This window comes from Marmota monax, unplaced genomic scaffold, assembly GCF_021218885.2.
Source record: "Marmota monax isolate L192 unplaced genomic scaffold, Marmota_monax_Labrador192_F-V1.1 WCK01_AAM20220418_F8-fsc00019, whole genome shotgun sequence".
Taxonomy (NCBI): domain Eukaryota; kingdom Metazoa; phylum Chordata; class Mammalia; order Rodentia; family Sciuridae; genus Marmota; species Marmota monax.
This window is the reverse complement of record NW_026695242.1, coordinates 21,045,012-21,067,147: the sequence shown is the minus strand read 5'-3', so window position 1 is coordinate 21,067,147 and position 22,136 is coordinate 21,045,012. Positions and strand designations below refer to the sequence as shown.

The following is a 22,136-nucleotide window of genomic DNA, read 5'->3' as shown; positions in this document are numbered from 1 at the left end:
TTAAATTGTGTATAGATTTTAAATGAGATTTTAGCCCTCTTACTCAGGGAGGAGTATTAACAAGTCTCTCTCTTTTCTTGACAAATTCAACTTTGTAATAAATTTCTAACCTTATTCACTTGAAGCATGATAAAAATTGAACATTATTTCAACATAAATTACTTTAAAATGACCCCTGTTTGGAAAATTTCACTTGGATTTTGGAATACCATAAAATAAATGAAATGCCTAGCTGAAAGCTATACCTTGGAATTTCCTGAGTAACTTTTGCAATGGGGAATGCTCCTTACAATGATCTCTTAGTAGCTATGCCTATGGGACCATTATAATAAATATTGGTTCTTACTTAGAATATAGGTTTCTAGGCGAAGGTGACTCCACATCCCACTGGGTCTCATTTACTCTCTGTTGAACCATAGCATAAGGTGTCTTAATATAACCCCAGGATTACTCTCTGGTCTGCTCTAAGTACTTCCACTAAGTAGAAACTCCTGCTGTTGCCAGGCTGTTGTGTTCTATTTCTTGTCATGTGTTCTCCAGAATAAATCTGAATCCCAGTGTGGTCTACTAAAATCTCATGAAGCTGAGTACTTAAATAGGAGTAAATACTAAGTATTTCAAATCAAGCTGAGATTTAAAATAAAGATGCAATTTCTATATTGCAAGGTGACATGGGCTAGTGTTAACAGGATGAACTGCATACAGGGATTGTAATTAAGAGTAAATCTTCAACAATTGCCTAAGGAATTTGTGTAGCAAAGTAGAAGTAGAATTAGGCCTTTATTCTTTACTAAAGGCCTAATTCCCTTTCAATTAAGATTCTTATATCATAGACTGTTTTAAAGTTGTTCAGAGAGGGCTTCTTCATACTTAGGAAACATGGAGTCAGTGGACTAAAAATTTTGTAGCATTTTTAAAATCAATATTCCAGATATAATTAGGAGAGAAACTGTTTTGACCACTGTGACTGAAAAATTCCGTAGAGGTGAGGTGTTTTAGACCAGTTTTCCAAAGCCTGAAAATATAGCTAATACAATAGAAAATCAGCCAAATATTCATTAAACTTTGAAGACCTCTGTGACTTCTTTACTTTGTAATGGATCAGGGGCTGAAATAGCTCTCATTTGAAGCAAATCTGCCACATATTTGGGGGCAGGGGATGAAAAAGTTAATACGACTTTTTTGAAGAGACTCTAATCTAAAACAAGCTCTTCAGTCATCCTCAAGGATGTACCATCTCATGAAAACATGAGATAAGAAGACAAGTGTGTTCCAATGACTGACCAGCAGGATATACTGTGAAACTATCATGAGAGAGGAGAAGATGGATATAAAAGCTCAAAAGAAACCTAACAAAAATATTGTTGTTTCATGTTTTTTTGAAAAATGTTCTTGATATAATGAATAAGCTACTAGAATGTTCCAACTATTTCTTATTCTTTCGAAATTCAGTTTCTGAAGGAAATGTGCACAAACAATGTAAATGCAAGAACAGAGAAGGCTGAGGTTAGAGTTGTTGTTGAAGTAAGTACAGAAGAGGATCAGACACAGTGTCCTGGCGAATGTACATGTCTAGCTGGATGCGTTTTTTTTTTTTTTCAGTACTCAGTCATTAGTTAGCCATTGCTATGGTCTGAATCTGTAAGTCCTCCAAAGGCCCATATGTTAAATACTTGATTCCTAACTTGGGAATATACAAAAGTCTTAGACTCTTTAAAAGGTGGGTTATACTTGGAGTTCTTTGGTCACTGATGACATATTTTGAAAAGGAAAAATGGGATGTAAGCTCCTTTTTTTTTCATTTGTCCTATCCTGGCCTTGAAGTGAACAGTTTGACCAAGTGCTGCCACCATTTACCTGTGGTAAAGTAGCACACGTTCAAAACAACATGCCCATCAATAATGGACTTAAATCTACAAAACTGTTACTCAAAGTAAAACCTTTTCTCTTTTTCAGTTTATCTATCATAAGTATCTGTAACAGTAACAGAAAATTGAGTAAAAACTGCCACTTCTTATCCTTTTTCTGGTCCCTGCCACATATTTATTTATTTATTTTTAGTTAAAAGAAAATTTTAATTAGATGTTTATGTTTTATAGTAAATCATGTATGTATTTACCTAGATAGTGATCAATGTTTTCTTTCTTTTTTTTTTAAATTTATACATGAGAGTGGAATGCATTGCAATTCTTATTATACATACAGAACTCATTTTTTCATATCTCTGATTGTATACGAAGTATATTTACATCAATTTGTGTCTTCATACCTGTACTTTGGATAATAATAATCATCATATTCCACAATCATTTCTAATCCCATGCCTTCTCCCTTCCCCTCCAACCCCTCTGCCCTATCTAGAGTTCATCTATTCCGCCCATGCTCCCTCTCCCTATCCCACTATGAATCAGCCTCCTTATATCAAAGAAAACATACTGCACAAGCCTACCACATATTTAGTAGCCTTGTTCACTGAACTTTTCAGACTTGTTTAACACCAATATTTGCATTTGCATGCTCACAAAAGAGGTTCTTTTTCTGTTTTTGTTTTTATTTGAAATTTTTATTTCATTTTATTTATTCTAATATTTGTTATATTTGACAGAAGAAAGCAATTCACTCCATATTACACAAAGAGACCACAATTTTTCATGTCAATTTTTCATACACAAAGTAGAGTCTCACCATTCGTATCCACATACGTAAACTTAGGGTAATGATATCATCTCATTATACCATCTTTTCCATCCCTATGTCTCCTCTTTTCCCTTCCCTTTCCTTTGCCCTATGGAAAGTTTGTCTATTCCTCCCATGCTCCCACACCCCCATGCCCATTATAAATTAGCATCCTTAAATCAGAGAAAACATTTGGCATTTGGTTTTGGGGGGATAGGCTTACTTCACTCAGCATTATATTCTCCAACTCCATCCATTTACCTGCAAATGCCATGATTTTATTCTGTTTTAATGCTGAGTAATATTCCATTATGTATATATACCACATTTTCTTTAACCATTCATCTACTGAAGGATAGTTAAGTTGGTTCCAGAATTTAGTTATTGTGAATTGTGCTGCTATAAACATTGAGTGGCTGTGTCCCTGTAGTGTGCTGTTTATAAATCCTTTGGGTATAGACCAAGGAGATGGAGAGCTGGGTCAAATGGTGGTTCCATTCCCAGTTTTCCAAGGAATCTTCATACTGCTTTCCAGATTGGTTGCACCAATTTGCAGTTCCACCAGCAATGTAAGAGTGAGCCCTTTTCCCCACATTCTCGCCAACACTTATTGTTGTTTGTGTTCTTAATAGCTCCCATTCTGAGAGGAGTGAGATGAAATCTTAGAGTAGTTTTGATTTGTGTTTCTCTAATTGCTAGAGATGTTGAACTTTTTAAAATATATTTGTTGATTGATTGTATATCATCTTCTGAGAAGTATCTGTTCAGTTCCTTAGCCCATTTATTGATTGGGTTATTGTTTTTTGTTTGTTTGTTTGTTTTTTGGTGTTAAGATTTTTGAGTTCTTTATATATCCTAGAGATTAGTGCTCTATCTGATGGGCATGTGGTAAAAATTTACTCTCATTTTGTAGGTTCTGAATTCACTTCACTGATTGTTTCTTTTGCTGAGAAGAACTTTTGAGTTTGAATCCATCCCATTTATTACTTCTTGATTTTAATTCTTGTGCTATAGGAGGTATATTAAGGAAGTTGTGGCCTAATATGATATGATGGCGATTTGGGCCTACTTTTTCTTCTATTAAATGCAATAGTTTAATTCCTAGGTCCTCAATCCATTTTGAGTTGAGTTTTGTCCATGGTCAGAGATATGGCTTTAAGTTCATTTTGCTGCGTATGGATGTCCAGTTTTCCCAGCACCATTTGTTGAAGAGGCTATCTTTTCTCCAACGTATGTTTTTGGCACCTTTTTCTAATATAAGATAACTGTATTTATGTGGATTTGTCTCTGTGTCTTCTATTTTGTACCATAGGTCTACAAGTTTATTTTGGTGCCAATACCATGCCATTTTTGTTACCATTGCTCTGTAGTATAATTTAAGGTCTGCTATAGTGATGCCACCAGCTTCACTCTTCTTGCTAAGGATTGCTTTATATATTATGGGTCTCTTATTTTTACAGATGAATTTCATGACTGCTTTTTCTATTTCCATGAAAAATGTCATTGAGATTTTGATTGGAAATACATTAAATCTGTACAGTGCTTTTGGCAGTATGGACATTTTGACAATGTTCATTCTGACTATCCAAGAACAAGGGAGATCATCTTCTGGGGTCTTGTTTAATTTCTTTCTTTAGCATGCTGTAGTTTTCATTGTAGAGGTTTTTCACCTCTTTCATTAAGTTGATTCCCAAGTATTTTATTTTATATTTTTGAGGGTATTGTAAATGGATTAGTTTTCCTCATTTCTTTTTCAGAGGATTTGTCACTGATATACAGAATTGCCTTTGATTTATGGATATTGATTTTCTATCCTGCTACTTTGATGAATTCATTTTTTAGTTATGGAAGTTTTCTGGTGGAATTTTTTTGGGTATTCTATGTATAGAGTCTCATTGTTTTCAAATAGTGTGAGTTTGAATTCTTTTTTGCCTATCCATATCCCTTTAATTTCTTTTGTCTCTCTAATTGCTCTGGCCAGTGTTTCAGGAAATTTGTTAAATAGAAGTAAGGAAAGAGGGCATCCCTGTCTTACTCTAATTATTAGAGGGAATGCCTTCAATTTTTTCTTTGTTTAGAATGATGTTGGCCTGGAGCTTTACATAGATAGCTTTTACAATGTTGTAATATGTTCCTGTTATCCCTAATTTTTCTAGTGTTTTGAACATGAAGGGGTGCTGTAATTTGTCAAATTTTTTTTTCTGAATCTACTAAGATGATCATATGATTCTTATCCTTAACTCTATTGATGTGATAAATTACATTTATTGATTTTCTTATGTTAAACCATCTTGCATGCCTGGGATGAACCCCATTTGATTGTGGTGCACTATCTTTTTGATGTTTTTGTATTTGATATGTCAGAATTTTATTGAGAATTTTTGTATCTATTTGCATTAGAGATATTGGTCTGAAGTTTTCTTTCTTTGTTGTGTCTTTGTCTGGTTTTGGAATCAGGGTGATATTGGCCTCAAAGAATGAGGTTGGAAGTTTTATCTTTTTTTCTGTTTCATGAAATAATTTGAGATGTATTTGTATTAGTTCTTCTAAAAAAGTCTTGTAGAACTCAGCTCTGTATCCATCTGGCCCTGGGCTTTTCTTGGTTTTCTTGGTTGGTAGCTTCTGATGGTATCTTCTATTTCACTGCTTGAAATTTATCTGTTTAAATCATGTATATTATCCTTGTTCAGTTTGGGAAAATTATGTGACTCTAAAAATTTGTCAGTGCCTTCAGTATTTTCTATTTTATTGGAGTCTAACTTTTCAAAATAACTTCTAATTATTTTCTGTATTTCTGTAGAAGCTGTCATGATATTTCTTTTTTCATCACAGAGTTTAGTAATTTGAGTTTTCTTTCTCCCTCTCTTCATTAGCATGGCTAAGGGTATATCAACTTTACTTATTTTTTCAAAGAACTGACTTTTTGTTTTGTCAATTTTTTCTATTGTTTCTTTTGTTTCAATTTCATTGATTTCAGCTCAATTTTAATTATTTTCTGTCTTCTACCACTTATGGTGTTGATTTGTTCTTTTTATAGGCCTTTTAGATGTAATGATATAGATAATTGATTTGTTTACTTTTCTTCTTTTAAGGAATGAACTCCATGCAATGAACTTTCCTCTTAGTACTGCCTTCATAGTGTGCCAGAGATTTCAATATGTTGAATTAGTGTTCTCATTTACCTTTAAGAATTTTTTAATCTCTTCTTCAATGTATTCTGCCTTCCATTGTTCATTTAATAGCATATTATTTATTTTCCAGGTGTTGAAGTAGTTTTCATTTTTTATTATTGATTTCTAATTTCATTTCACTGTGATCTGATAGAATTCAGGATAGTATCTCTACTTTTTGCATTTGCTAAGAGTTGCTTTGTGGCATAAGATATGGTCTATTTTAGAGAAGAATCCATATGCTGCTGAGAAAAAAGTGTATTCACTTGTTAATGAATGAAATATTCTATATATGTCTATTAAGTCTAAGTAATTGATTGTATAATTGAGTTCTATAGTTTGTTTGTTTGGGTTTTGTTTGGAAGATCTATCCAGTGATGAAAGAGGTGTGTTAAGGTCATCTAGAATTATTGTGTTGTGGTCTATTTGACTATTGAGCTTGAGAAGAGTTTGTTGGATTGAGCACAGATGATCCATTGTTTGGGGCGTACATATCTATAATTGTTATGTCTTGTTTATGTATGGTTCCTTTGAGCAGTATGGAATGCACTTCTTTATCTTTTTTGATTAACTTTAGTTTCAAGCCTACTTTATTTGTTATGAAGATGGAGACCCCTGCTTGTTTCCACAGTCCATATGAGTGCTATGTTTCTTCTCAACTTTTCACCTTCAGTCTGTGGATGTCTTTTCCTATGAGATAAGTCCTTGAAGGCAGCATAATGTTGGGTCTTTTTTTTTAATTCAATCTGCCATTATATGTCTTTTGATTGGTAAATTTAGGCTATTAACATTCAGTGTTATTATTGAGACATGATTCGTATTCCAGCCATTTTTGTTTATTTTTTGCTATTTAACTGACTTTGTTTCTCCTTTGATTAGTTTTTCCTTTAGTGTAATATCTCCCTCTGATGATTTTCATTGTTGTTTTTTGTTTCCTCCTCATGGAATATTTTGCAGAGGATGTTCTGCAAAACATCTGCAGGCTTTCTAGCTATAAATTCTTATAACTTTTCTTTATCATAGAAGGTTTTTATTTCATCATCAAATCTAAAGCTTAATTTTGATGGATATAAGATTCTTGGTTGACACCCATTTTCTTTCAGAGCTTGGTATATCTTGTTCTAGCATCTTCTAGCTTTCAGGGTCTGGATGGAAAAATCTCCAGGTATTCTAATTGGTCTCCCCCTATATGTAATCTGGTTCCCTTTTTCATGGGCTTTAAGATTTTTTCGTTATTCTGTATGCCAGGCATTTTCATTATAAAGTGCCTTGGTGTGGATCTGTGTGATTTTGTACATTTGGCATCCTATCTCTTGTTTTTGGTTTTCCAATTCATTCTTCATGTTTAAAAAGTTTTCTGATATTATTTCATTAAATAGATTGTTCATTCCTTTGGTTTGGACCTCTATGCCTTCCTCTATCCCAATAACTCTTAAATTGGGTCTTTTTATGTTATCCCATATTTCTTGAATGTTCTTCTCATTGTCTCTTTTCATCTTCACTGTGTTATCTACTTTCTTTTTGAGATTATATATTTTGTCTTCATTGTCTGAGGTCCTATCTTCCAAGTGATATAATCAGTTAGTGATGCTTTCTATTGAGCTGTTAATTTGGTTTGTTTTTTCTTTCATCTCAATTATTTCTGTTTTTTGTTTTTGTTTTTGTTTGTTTGTTTTTGTCTTTTTCAGAAACTCCATCTCCTTAATGAAGTAATCTTTTTTTTCCTGTATTTGCTTACGTAGTCTTTATGGAAATAATCTTTGTTGCCTGTATTTGTTCTCTTATATCATCCTTTAATTCACAGAACATTTTAATTATATTAATCCTGAACTCCTTCTCTATCATTTCTTCTGTTGTACTGGCCATGGATTCTAATAATAGTATCTTGATTTGTTTGGGGCACTTTTTTTCCCTTGATTTTTCACGTTGTTCATGTGTCTTTCCTTCTACAGCACTATGAACCCCATGTTTTACCATTTTTATCCACTAGGCTTATAGTGCCTCTGCAAGGTTCCAATGCCTCTCCTTTGAGGGGAAGAACAATGTTAATTGATCCCAATACAACCAAGATACAACCTTAAATCAAATAGTTGCTATTAAGGTGTTTACAGTTTTGTCACAAGATACAAAAATGGTGAATTCAGTCATTATCTACAATATAAACAGTATGTTTGCAAAAGGGTTTACAGTTTCTGATGGTGGATGAAGAACCAGTGGTCAGGTATAAGATGAGATGTTGAGGAATAGGAGATGAGGATATAGAGCTATTAGATCTATGAAAGAGCACAGGGCCTGCCTGAGCTTCCTGGGGGTGGGTGGGTCAGTGGGGCTGTCAATCTAAAGAAAATAATGAGTAGCAGGGTAAGAGAGAGGAAATAATTTTGGGGAGACAAGTAAGTGGAGAAAGAACAGAGTATATAAAACAAATACATAAATATTAAGAAAAATAAAAAATGTAAAATTAGGAGATAAAAGGATATACAACACAACTGTTATATTCTATTCAGACATATCAGTATTCAGCATTCTTATTCATGAAAAGTACTTGGTTTCACAAATGTTGGGGATGTAAGAAAAGGAGAATAGAGAGGGAGAAAAAAAAGTTTTGAAGGAAGAAACAAGGATTGTTTTGATTGGAGTTCAGTATCTTTCCTGGTTCCCTTTTCATCCAATATGTGATGTTGTCTGTTATTTGCTGGTATCTCCACCTTCAGGATGGTAAAGGTTATCAGGGTGGGAGGGTTGGTCTTTGCTGCAGGGCACCTGAAAATGGGGTATGGCACCAGCAGGTCCCTGATGGGAAACTGCACTTCAAGGATCTCCTTTGGGGCCTGCTCCTGTGATGGGCTTGCCTGGTCTTATCTCCTTATATTGCCTATAAACCTTACATATCCTGGTCTCTAAACTGTATCTCATCACCCTCTCCCTTTCTACTTCCTAATTGGGGTCCTTTCTTTCTGGAAGTCTTGTGGATTGCACTCTGGGGCCTACATATTTGTCTTGGAGAGGTTTTATTTGTTTTTGTTTTTGTTTTTTGTATTGGGCAGTCACTGTGTGCCAGTTAGTGGCTGGCAGGAAGAGGGAGGAGTTGGGGACTATCCATACCTGCCCAGCTGGTGTTCCAAGCTGTGAATTGCCCCAACTAAAGATGGCGGGGAATGTGTCCCAAGATGGAGGTGGCTGCTTTCAGCCATGGAGTGTCAGGTCGGGTTGGCAGGGATGGGCAGTGGCATTGGGTGATGTGTTCAAAGATGAAGTTTGGACCCAGGGCAGGCTCCATGGGAGTCAGTGGGGTTGTCCCGGGCCTGTCTGGTCTCTGCAGGTATCTGTGGGGCTGTCCTGGGCCTGCCTGTGCTGGGGGAAGGGGTCAGTGGAGCTGTCAAAGAGGTTCTTTTATATGTTTCTCTTTTAAGGTGTGATACACAGTAACATTTTAAATCTGAATAACAAAAATATAGACACATTTTAATTATTGTGTGTTTTCTGTATAACTTTTCACAACTCCTTTTTTATACTTTTTCTTATTTGCATCATTCCTTAACAATGTTAACTTTTAGCAAAAAATGCACAATGTGTTTTATCATGAAATGCCATGATATATGAAATTATTTCTGAGTCTATTGCTTATATCAAACTTGCTCACTATTATATACTTAACTACTGGTCTAGTGCATAGCACCATGAAATATTAGCTATTATATATATGGGGTGGTGGAAATTCAGTTTTTACTAGTTGGATATATATATATATCTCCAAAGAGTAAATATAATGACCTAGTATTTTCAATCTCCAATTTTCATCTCTTTAGTTCAAATTGAAAAAATTCCTCATTGATTTCAGTTAGATTTTTTAAAAAGTGTGTGATACTTCTGAAAATCTGCTTCTGTTCCTTGAGGGGAATAACTGTGAGAAAATAAATCACTTTGAATATCATTATATTGTATTGGGAGAAATCCAGACATCCTCCTCCTCCTTCTCCTCCTCTCTCATTCTCTTTCTCTCTCTCTCTCCAAATTTATATCATGGAGCAAATGGTAAAACATCTGAAGAAAAACTGAAAATTCATTCTTTATCATTCTGTGTTATTAGGAGTATGCTCATATCCTATAATAAAAAGACTGTAAGAAAAATAAAATAAATGCAATAGAATTGAAAATAAGGTGCTGAAATATCATTCATCTTTCAGTTCTGAGACTGCAGAGAAACCCTCTCTGTTTTCTTAACCACTTAAACCCTACTTGTTACTTAATATACCAAAAAACCTCACTCCTATTGAATATTGTTTAAATCTAAAGTTAAACATGATTCTAAACTTAAAGCAATTGAACAGACATATTGTTTTATTCTTGAATTATATGTTTTTCATACACAATTTTGATATAATTCTATTTGATAAAAATGACTTCACTCTGGTTTACTGCAGCATTTTGTTCATCTATAACAATGACAGACAAAGCAAGAGAAAAGGAATGTGTGTGTGAGACAGAGACAGAGAGAAAGAAGGGTTGGGGAGAGAAAGAGAAGAAATTTCCAGAGCATGAAAAAGGTATATATGGCAAAAAATATCCAGAGTAGGGAAACCTAAAAATGAAAAGTGTCACAGACAGGGAGCAAGATGAGTGTAGAGAATTACAATCAGAGGATTGAACAGAGTACAGTATTGTATAGACACAATTGTAATGACACTAAAGAGGATACACTGGGATGTGCACACTGTTATGGTTTGGATGTGAGGTGTCCCCCAAAAGCTCATGTGTGAGATAATAAAAGAAGGTTCACGGGTTGTTAAAGTCTTAACCCAATCAGTGAATTAATCCCCTGATAAGAATTAACTGAGTGGTAACTGAAGTAGCAGGGTGTGGCTGGAGGAAGTGGAAATTGGGCCATGGCTTTGGGCTGTATATTTGTATCTGGCAAGTGGAGCCTTCTCTCTCTGCTTTCCCATCATAATGTGAGCGGCTTGAGTCTGTCATACTTATGTTCAGCCTCACCTGGAGCCCTGAGGAATGGAACTTGCCTTCTATGGATTGAGACCTCTGAAACCACGAGTTCTCAAATAAACTTTTCTTCCCTAAAATTGTTCTGATCAGATCTTTTAGTCACAGCAGCACAAAAAGCTGACTGATGCATTCACTCTTTATGGGCTTAATGACAGGGCATTAACCTGGTGACAACATAGTAGAAATTCTGTGATGATAGCCATTAATACACACTCTTTGGTTTCCTGGAAATTCTAACAGTCATTCTAGGTATAAGAAGCATTATTTCCTATAACTCACAAATGTCTACCTGACCTTTCAGAACTCAGCACAAATGGCCCTTCACCTCTGATATTTCTCATTTCACTCTCCTTTGTTAAAGAGTCTATCCTCTGAGAAAGCTCTTTGGAAATCAAACCTAACTAGAGTGAGATATTCTAGGTAGCTGAAATAGATCCTGACAGAAAGGTGATTATTCAAACTAAATATAAGGAGACCAATTGGATAAGACACAGACGTTATAAAAAATAATGTCACATATTAACTGAAAACTTAGAAACAAACTCCAAACTGAATCAACATATAATGTAAAGTGAATCAATTCTATGATATAGTGTGAAAGCATTTTTATCATTTGACAAACCTGGTTTCAAATAAGGACTTTGCAACTGACTGTACGATCTTAAATAAAGTGTCCTCATGTCAATCCCAAATCATACCAGCCCTGTAATGTTCAAACAGGGTAATCATTTTTAAAGATTCTAATCCACTCTAAATATTATTCATTTTATCATAATATTCATTGTTAATTTTCATTTTTCTAGATGTCCATTCAATGTCTATAGGACCCAAAACAATAAAAGGCAATTTCAAAATTAATACTGATAATATCAGGTGTTCATTACAACTAGGAAAAGCACAGAGGAAGGAAAATCCTTCTTTATTTAGAATAGTCACTTAGTGATTAAGAATCCTCCAGTGTCCCATGGCTCCTTCTAGCATGTAAACACAAGGATCAAGAAAAATAACTTGGGACAAACTATAGACATGCATGGTACTTACGCTGTTTCTGTTAGTGTTATTTAGGTCCAGTTGCAAAAATCATTTGTTCAATTTAACAGCTTGCATGGTCCTCCAGTCTAGGGAACAATGACGCTGCCATGAAAAAATGCATTTGGAAGACACTGTGAAAACTCAAAGTATCATTATGCTATTACATGTGGCTCATGGGCTTCATGACTGGAAAATACACTGACAAAACAATTTCTTTTATTTGTTGATAAATGAAAAATGAATATGTTGGTATTATCATTGTCTATCAGTTCTGAGGTTTTCAACTTTCACTATGTCATTTCATCATTAGTTCTGTTTAAATCCTCAACAAGCATGTGACCAATATTACTAAATCTGTTTTGTCCTTGTATTTTAAGATTCTCTCCTAAACAAGGCAGTTATTATTTTGGCCTCACAGTTCTGATATGCCTTACTGAAAGGAATGCATATTTTGTTATTTTCCCCAGTTTTGTAAACATGCCTTATTTTCTACCTCTGTAAGTCAGGATGTGTCAGCATTTAAAATCTTGTTCTTCTCCATGAATCTATTGATTCATGAATGCCTTAAATTTTTCCCACATAATTCAGAGCATCTCTTTCATGTTTCCCCACACTTGAAACTTTATCTTAAACCAGTCAAACACAATCACAGACTGTGAGTGACAAAAATAAAGGTGAATTCATCAGGATCACCTCAATTTCCACCCAAACTAATCTCACGTTCAAGCTTCTTCCTACTCCTGATTTTTATTTTCTATTGTTCTTGCAGACTTTTGCCTTCTCTCATCCTTTAGACTTGTCAACTGATTTTTGTTTTCCCAGATTTTTTGGTCAGTGTTTTAAAAGAATATTTTATCTCTGCTTTCCTTTGATAAATTCCCCTCCCCTAAATGTACATATCAGCTATAGGTTCCTGTGGTGAGCCGTGTTTGTAGACTGTTGCCGCCATTAGAAGATGGCGTCGGTCTCCGTTGTGGATCTTGGTAAACAACTCCTTATTAGGAAGAGTTGGCGCGCTGTCCCTCAGCACCCTATGAGAAAACCCCACGTGGCAGCTTGGGATTGGACTTGAGTAAGCTTTATTAGGCTATGCTTGGGCGCTCGGCGGGGGGTCACTAGAAGATGATACATGAAACAAGGCCTGAATAAACTGCTGAAAGAAGAATCCTGTGTCGTGTTTTCCCTTGCCGGTGAGGGGTCGCGACAATTGGTGGCCCGGACGGGGAATTATATTCCTCGAACCCAGGATCCAGAACTTTCAGCAGTCAGGGTGGTGCACCGGTAAGTTCCCAGGTAAAGTGGGAATCCGCAAGCAAATAGCGGGGTGCTCTCTCTGTAAATAGAGAGAGAGCGGGAAAAAGGACGCTCCCCTGTAAAAGGAAGAGAGCGGGGAATTCATAGAACGGAATGCTCCCCTGTAAAAGGAAGAGAGCGGGGATTTTTTGTACTTTCACTTTCTTTATAGCTCTAAAAACATTATGGGCGCTACCTCTTCAAGCCCAATTTTGTTGGCCCTAGATGGGTTGCTACGTTCAAAAGGACTTAAGGTAAAGCAGAGCACTTTGCAGATGTTTTTTTTTAGAGAAGCTGCCGGGGCCGCGGCCGCGGTCTGGGCATGAGGATGGCAGTGGGCTCAGTCAAGATGCAGCCGCCGTGCGAGAACCCGGCCCTGGCCGCGGCGGTGGTGGCGGCGGACAGCGCTCTGTGCCACAGTCCCAGCGCCCGCGAGCTGGAGCGCGAGCAGCTGCTGGCGTCGCTGTGGCCGCGGCTGAAGGACCTGCCTGCACTGCTGCGGAGCGGGCTCATGCTGCAGAGAAAGCGGAGCACCGCCGGGGGCCACAGCCGACATCTCCGCTTTGGCTCAATTACGAGGAGTCCAAAGTTGGCTGTTTAATGTTTCTGGCAGTACCCAAGACTCGGGGTGGGATAGGAGACTCAAATCTATTTCACACAATGCACTATTAGGTAATGCAACTTTACCCTCTGCAGCAGTCTGTCTCCAATCTCCGTTTCTGTTCCTTTTGGCTAATGTTACATCACAGGGGATGCTTAATTGTTCTAATACTACCTGTTACTTGTCTGAGTGTTGGAATGGATCCTGGCCTATGGCAGTGGTTATGAAAATTCCAACTTTTGTCCCGATTCCGGTTACTGCGGATCCGGACTCCTTCCCTATTGTTGAGGTGCTCAGGAGCCATAGGGATTTTGGAATCATGGCAGCTATTGTGACAGCGGTTGCAGTGTCTGCTGCTGCAGCTGTCACTGCTGGAGTGGCCATGGCTAATCAAGTGCAGACTGTGGCCACGGTTAATCAGGTTATCCAACAAACTTCCAGCATTTTAGAGTCTCAAAGTAAAATCAATCAACATATTTTATCAGGAATTTTTGCCGTTAATCAAAGGGTGGATCTCCTCCAAGCTCAGATTGAGGAATTGTTAGACCTAGTACATTTGGGTTGTGTTGATCATCGTGCACATCTATGTATAACATCTCTCAGATTTAATGATTCCAGAAATACCTCTCAAATCATCGGACAGTACCTGGCCGGAAACTGGTCCATGGAAGCAGAGAAGTTGATCCAGACCCAACTGACACAAATTGCCATGTTGAACTACACTCGTGTGGACCCTGTGACATTGGGCCAATTTACGAATTGGTTGTCTTCTGCTTTTTCTTTCTTTAAGGAATGGGTGGGAGTAGACATTTTTGGAGCGATGTGTTGTTTTGGGATTGTCCTTTGTCTGTGGCTTTTCTGTCGCCTAAGAGCTCGTCATAGCCAAGAAAAGGCTATGATCGTCCAGGCTTTTGCAGCCCTAGAGAATGGTATCTCTCCACAAGTTTGGCTTGCACAACTTAAACAATAATTTCCTGGGTTTTGGCCATTGCACCCCAAGTTATCTTTGACATTGCACTGGGTTTGGCATGCCCTCCTCTTCCTGCTTCCCAGTTATGGAAGGCCCATGCACTCTGCAGGCCTTGTTGCCATTGCACGCAGGTGGGCTTCCATGCTGGTGCTGCACTTTACCCTTTGTTTTCTCAGGGGCTGAGGGATGGTGTTGCCACTTCCAACCTCATAGTCACTGACCGGCTACTTGTAAAATCCCCTTTCTTTTTCACCGTCATCATGATGCAGGATGTGAGGCAAGGCACTGCACTTGAGTGATCCGATCTCCGGACCTCAAGGGAAGCATGTCCTATTGCATACGGGTTTGGCGTCCACGCCCCGTCCCACGAAAAAAGGCGTCGGCTGATATGGTGTCAGATCTAGGGAACGCGCCTCTTTGGGACTGAGCCATACATTGCAGCCATGTTTGCACAGTGGGATAGGACCTCTACTTTCGCCTGCATTGTTTTTTAAGAGATAAGGGGGAACTGTGGTGAGCCGTGTTTGTAGACGGTTGCCGCCATTAGAAGATGGCGTCGGTCTCCGTTGTGGATCTTGGTAAACAACTCCTTATTAGGAAGAGTTGGCGCGCTGTCCCTCAGCACCCTATGAGAAAACCCCGTGTGGCAGCTTGGGATTGGACTTGAGTAAGCTTTATTAGGCTATGCCGGCGAGGGGTCGCGACAGGTTCCACTGCTCAACACTCTTCCGGAAAAACTTATAGGACAATGGACAAGTTTGGACAACCATTCTCCTTCTCTAGAAGGTTCTTTTTCCTTATGTTTTCAGATAAAAGCTCAACATATTCTCAAAGTGCAGCTAGTCTGTTCCCAGCCAATCAACACTCTGCCCACATTGAAGTAGTTTCCATAGATTTCATGAATTATCAACCTTTTGTTTTCCTTGCTAAATGAGAATGAGCTCTTAGGGATTGAAACATTTTACTCTATGTTGAAATATTATGTTCTTTCATTTTTTTTCAGGTATTTCCAATTCACAATAAAGCTTTTTGAATTAACCTTTAGTAATTGAATGCTCTATGCTTCAGGAATGGTACATAGCACACTAACAGAACAAAAATTCTTTTCTAGAGAAAGAAGCTATATTTGTGTTATAAATGGATGATAACTGAACCAAATCATAAAGAACAGGTAAAATTTTCTAAGTAGACAGATGGAAAAAAGTCATTCCAGAGAGGTAAAAGAAACAACAAGGACACTGTTTGCAGATTTTCTGATTAAATTACTCTGAATTGGGATCTGAGAATTAGTATTTCTAACATGATCCCAGGTGAGAATTTGTCAGTTGGAGAAAAAAGTCAATTATAGGAAGAAAATATACAGTCGCCATGGTTTATATGTTTTAACTGAAAAGTAACAATAAATAGGCCATATTCTTAAAAATATATGCAAATAACAGTGAAGAGATAGATGACAGAAAATACAAGGAATGGAAAACAAAGCTGAAAGGGAAGAAGATATACCTTCTTAGTTGGATTAAAGATTGGTGAAAATGTATTTGGATTTATGATTTTGTATCATTGTTGGAGGAAGAATTGTTATTTAGAAATTTTTGAAAAATGCATGTTTAGTTTATCACATTTCAACAAAGAAAGAGGAAGCTAATTTGAGATACTAGTATTTTTAACTTTAAAATACAATATATGAAAGCAGGAAGGGCCAATATCACAAACTCCTTTATTTTCAGGGGAGAAAAATAAAAAGGTAACATATCTACATATTTTAATAAGATCACCTAGCTATACAAAGAAATAAAATTTGAAAATTCTTTTTTTTATTCTACTGCAGTATTGGCTTGACTATAAAATGACTTATAAACCCTTTATAATTTTCTCTGACTCCAGGGGCTAACACTGAAACTCCCATTATTTCTATACATTTGTAATTTACCTATCTCAAACTTGAAGTTTCTTGGTTTTTTTTTTCATTCTCTCCTCTTTAAAAACTATTCAGAATATTTTTTTTTCATTCCTGATTTAAGTTTAGCTGTCACTATGATTTGTGCTTTTACTTTTGCTTACATAAAAAAATAAATATAACCTTTGAAATATTATAATCAAAGGAAAATTGACCATTCTTTGTTTTTTGTAAAGTAAGTTACACTGTATTCAGTTATTATTTTGTAATTTTTCATTTATATCACATCTATCCTTTCATAGCATCATAATTGAGTACCTACTTATAAGTTTACCAAGATGTAATTTTTAAAATATCATTTCTTTTATCTGTGTAAAAATGAGTAATGATGTCCCTTATATATTTCCATTTAACTATGAAGTATATGAAATTTTAATTTCTTTAAGATATACACTCAATATAAATTGACCTTGAAAAATGAGAGAAATTTCTTAAAAATACTGGTTAAGATTTAGTATTTCCTCTTTAGCTAGAAGTTTTCAAAGATGCTAAGGATCCAATACCTAGGTTTGAAAGAGATGAATGTTTAAACATTACAATAAACTCAACCCTGCTATGCACATTCAAAATAATGTATATAAACACTATTGACATTTGTTAAAACAAAAATTCTCCAAAATCTTTAAGTTACCTGTACGTAATAGATATTTTCATTTGTTTTTCCAGATTGTACCCTGGGACCTTCTTTTGAGTCCTCTGTGCCCTGAAAGATTGACTGTTAAGAATGGCATCAGTAGGCCCTTGTCTTCTGGCTCTGGGTAGGATGGAGAGAGGCACTTTGAGTAGATAGACAAAATTCAGGGAGTGAAAGGTTGTGGTATGTGGTATATTTATCTTTCCAACTCCTTTCCTGCTGATTTGCTTTTCTTCTATCAAGCCTCTGCTTTTGGTAGGAGTGAATTCCAACACAGTTTTCCTCTCTGGATCCTGAAAATTACCCAAGCACTTGTTCCAAGTAATTGTACGTGCTTCCACTATTGCTAGAACCAGGCTCCACACTCCTGTGTAGTATCCCTGAGCACGTCTTTTGAGAACTCCACTTCAACTACCCAAATTGCAGGGTCATTTACTACCAGACCTTGCTACTTCAACTACCCTCAATATTCCATGATAAAATTATTTCTTAATAATATAAATACTAATATTCTGTATCAACATGAAATACATATTTAATGAATATTCAATAAAAGTGAATATATACTTAATATATGAATATATACATCTAAATGGCCACCTATAAATTAAAAAAAAAACAATAATTAAAAGTATTTACAGTGTTTTTACTTTGATATTGTAACATACTAAAATAATACAGATTCATAGGTAGCACATTTAATCAGTAAAGTTTTACTGCTTAAGAATTTTAAAAATAATTTTGTATACATCCAATTTAATAATAGCATAAAATTCTAGTTAATAAAATTTATAGTTTTAAAGTCCTGTTGCTGGAATATATATCTCTATACATTGTAGGAATAAGCAATATTCCATAACAAGGATACCACACAGGAGTGTGGATAACAAGGTAAAATGTTAGCTAAATATAAACTATAATTATTCATATTTTTTTGTAAAAAGAGGGAGAAAGCAATTAAAAACTACAACCAGCTCAGTGATGCATGATGCATTGAAACAGCACTGAAGCTAAAAATGAGGGAGTTGCAAATATTTTCATGAGCTGAGGTTTAAGATATTGTAACAAGCAAATTTCTTACCAAGCAAGTATTACAAGAATTCTAATAAGACAGTGAATATAATTTATTCATTTTATATTTAATTTTCCTTACTAATTCACTGTGAAGTTACTAGTATATAGTTTTGAGACATGTGTTTAAATGAAATACCACAATGGTACCTTAATCAGAATCTAGACCTATGGACTAATATTATGCATTTTTAAGAATTATTTCAGGTGATTTTATATAATAAAAGTTGAAAAACATTTAATTACTATTTTATTTTTAATATGATACTTAAAAACATCATTTTCTGGGAAATTTTCAAAATAATAAGTTCTTATCACATATGTAGCATTAGTTTTATAAAAAGTAAGTTTTACACAAATTGTGAGAATTATTAAAATATGTATTATGTAAGTTTGTTTAAATTACTGTGGTGAAAACTTTCAAAATCTCAGCAAATCCATTCATTTTGTATTAAGTAGTGAAATTAATTTGAATTGACATAAAAATACCACAAAAGAACATAATGTAAAATCATTTCAGTAAAGCATCGTGGCCAATTTCATACATAAGTTTGTGTACATTCACACACACTCACACAAACACACACATGATTACTCTCCCTGTGTGTATTCCAAATAAAGCAATTTAGAGCTGAGAGAACAGTGGTAGAATTTTAGGGAACTATGGAAAATATTCCATTCAAGGTTAACTCAGAGAAGAGAGAATCAGATGCATGGAGGGGTGGTGGTGATGAGGACTGACACAAATATTTTTAGAACTAAAATTATTCTACACACCCATAATTTCTTCCCTTCCCAAGCCAACATGGTAGCTGCTACATCAAATGGAGGAGGCATATATTAGAGGAATCTTATTCCATATGTAATACCATACTTTATTTGGTTAGAATCTTGATATAGTTTTGTCAATTTAGCTTGTCTCATCATTTCCCATTCCAAGTAGGTAAATACCATACACTTCAGTTGCCCATGTAAAATCACAACAGCAGAAATCTAATATGCTCTATGACTGAGCATAGGATGGGGATTGGAGGTGGGAGATTCTCAGTTTTTGCCATCTCTGTTTTATGTATTACTTATTGCAGAATAATAACGTTCTTCTTTCTTCTAAGGTCTTCTTCTATTTCTCTCTTTAGGCTTCTATAGTTTTCATTGTATAGATCTTTCACCTCTTTTGTTAAGTTGATTTCCAAGTATTTTATTTTATTTTTTTAGGATATTGTGAAGGGGTAGTTTTCCTCATTTCCATTTCAGAGGATTTGTCACTGATATACAGGAATGCCTTTGATTTATGGGTGTTTATTTTATATCCTGCCACTTTGCTGAATTCATTTACTAGCTCTAGAAGTTTCTTGGTAGAACCTTTTGTGTCTGCTAGGTATAGGATCATATCATCAACAAATAGTGCTAGTTTAAGTTTGTTCTTTTCATATAGTTATACCTTTAATTTCTTTAGTCTGTCTAATTGCTCTGACTAGTGCTTCAAGAACTATGTTGAATAGAAGTGGTGAGAGAGGGCATCCCTGTCTTGTTCCAGATTTTAGAGGGAATGCCTTCAATTTTTCTCTGTTTAGAATGATGCTCGCCTGAGGCTTAGTGTAGATAGCTTTTACAGTGTTGAGGTAAGTTCCTGTTATCTCTAGTTTTTCTAATGTTTTGAACATAAAGGGATGCTGTATTTTGTCAAATGCTTTTTCTGTGTCTATTGAGAAGATCATATGGTTCTTATCTTTAAGTCTATTGATGTGGTGAATTATATTTATTGATTTCCATACGTTGAACCAGCCTTGCATCCCAGGGATGAATCCCATTTGATCATGGTGCACGATCCTTTTGATATGTTTTTGTATCTGATTTGCCAGAATTTTATTGAGGATTTTTGCATCTATATTCTTTAGAAATATTGGTCTGAAGTTTTCTTTCTTTGAAGTGTCTTTGTCTGGTTTTGGAATCAGGGTGATGTTGGCCTCGTAGAATGAATTTGGAAGTACTCTCTCTTTTTCTATTTCCTGAAATGGATTGAAGAGTTTTGGCATTAGTTCTTCTTTAAAGGTCTTTTAAAACTCTGTTGTATATCCATAGGTCCTGGGCTTTTCTTGGTTGGTAATATTTTGATGGCTTCTTCTATTTACTCACTTGATATTGATCTGTTTAAGTTGTGTATATCTTCCTGACTCGATCTGGGCAGATCATATGACTTAAGGAATTTATCGATGCCTTCATTGTCTTCTATTTTATTAGAGTATAAAGTTTCAAAATAATTTCTAATTATCTTCTATATTTCTCTAGTGTCTGCTGTGATGTTGCCTTTTTCATTCTGTATGCTAGTAATTTGGGTTCTCTCTCTTCTTCTCTTTGTTAGCAAGGCTAAGGGTTTGTCAATCTTCTTTATTTTTTCAAAGAACCAACTTTTAGTTTTGTCAATTTTTTCAATTGTTTCTTTTATTTCAATTTCATTGATTTCAGCTCTGATTTTAATTATTTCTTGCTTTCTACTGCATTTGCTGCTGATTTGCTCCTCTTTTTCTAGGGATTTGAGATTTAGTGTAAGATCATTTATTTGTTGGCTTTTTCTTTTTTTGAGGAATGAACTCCATACAATGAATTTTCCTCTTAGTATTGCTTTCACAGTGTCCCAGAGATTTCAATATGTTGTGTCTGTGTTTTCATTTATCTCTAAGAATTTTTTAATTTCCTCCTTGATGTCTTCTGTAATCCATTGATCATTCAGCAACATATTGTTCATTCTCCAAGTGATGTAGGAATTTTTCTTCCTTATTTTATCATTGATTTCCAATTTCATTCCTTTATGATCTGATAAAATACATGGTAATATCTCTATTCCTTTATATTTGCTAAGAGTTGCCCTATGGCATAATATATGCTCTATTTTTGAAAAGGATCCATGTGCTGCTGAGAAAAAAGTGTATCTGCTTGATGTTGGTTGATATATTCTATGTATGTCAATTAAGTCTAAGTTATTAATTGTGTTATTGAGTTCTATAGTTTCTTTATTCAACTTTTGTTTGGAAGATCTGTCCAGTGGTGAGAGAGGTGTATTAAAGTCACCCATGATTATTGTGTTGTGGTCTAACTGTCTCTTGAACTTGAGAAGAGTTTGTTTGATGAACATAGCTGCACCACTGTTTGGGGCATACATATTAATGATTGTTATGTCTTGTTGGTGAATGGTTCCTTTTAGCAGTATGTAGTGTTCTTCTTTATCCCTTTTGATTAACTTTGGCTTGAATTTGTTATGAGTATGGACACCACTGCATGCTTCTAAGGTTCATGTGAATGGTATGATTTTTCCCAACCTTTCACCTTCAGTCTGTGTATGTCTTTTCTATCAGATGAGTCTCCTGTAGGCAGCATATTGTTGGATCTTTTTTTTTAATCCAGTCTACTAGTCGATGTCTTTTGATTGGTGAGTTTAAGCCATTAACATTTAGAGTTATTATTGAGAAATGGTTTGTACTTCCAACCATGTTTGTTTATTTTTGTTATTTAACTTGATTTGTTTTTCTTCTTTGATTAGTTTTTCCCTTTACTGTACTACCTCCCACTGTTGATTTTCATTGTTGTTTTTCAATTCCTCTTCTTGTAATGTTTTGCCCAGGATGCTTTGAAGTACCTTGCTCATGGATAGGCAGAAATAATATTATTTAAATGGCCATATTACCAAAAGCACTTTACAGATTCAATGCAATTCCAATCAAAATCCCAATGGC

The 22,136-nt window shown here is 35.5% G+C and overlaps 1 pseudogene; it reads left to right on the top strand.

The window, feature by feature from the left end:
- The first annotated feature begins 14,155 nt into the window (after positions 1–14,155).
- Positions 14,156–22,136, top strand: part of LOC124075954 (small ribosomal subunit protein mS31-like) — a 52,547-nt pseudogene continuing 44,566 nt past the window's right edge.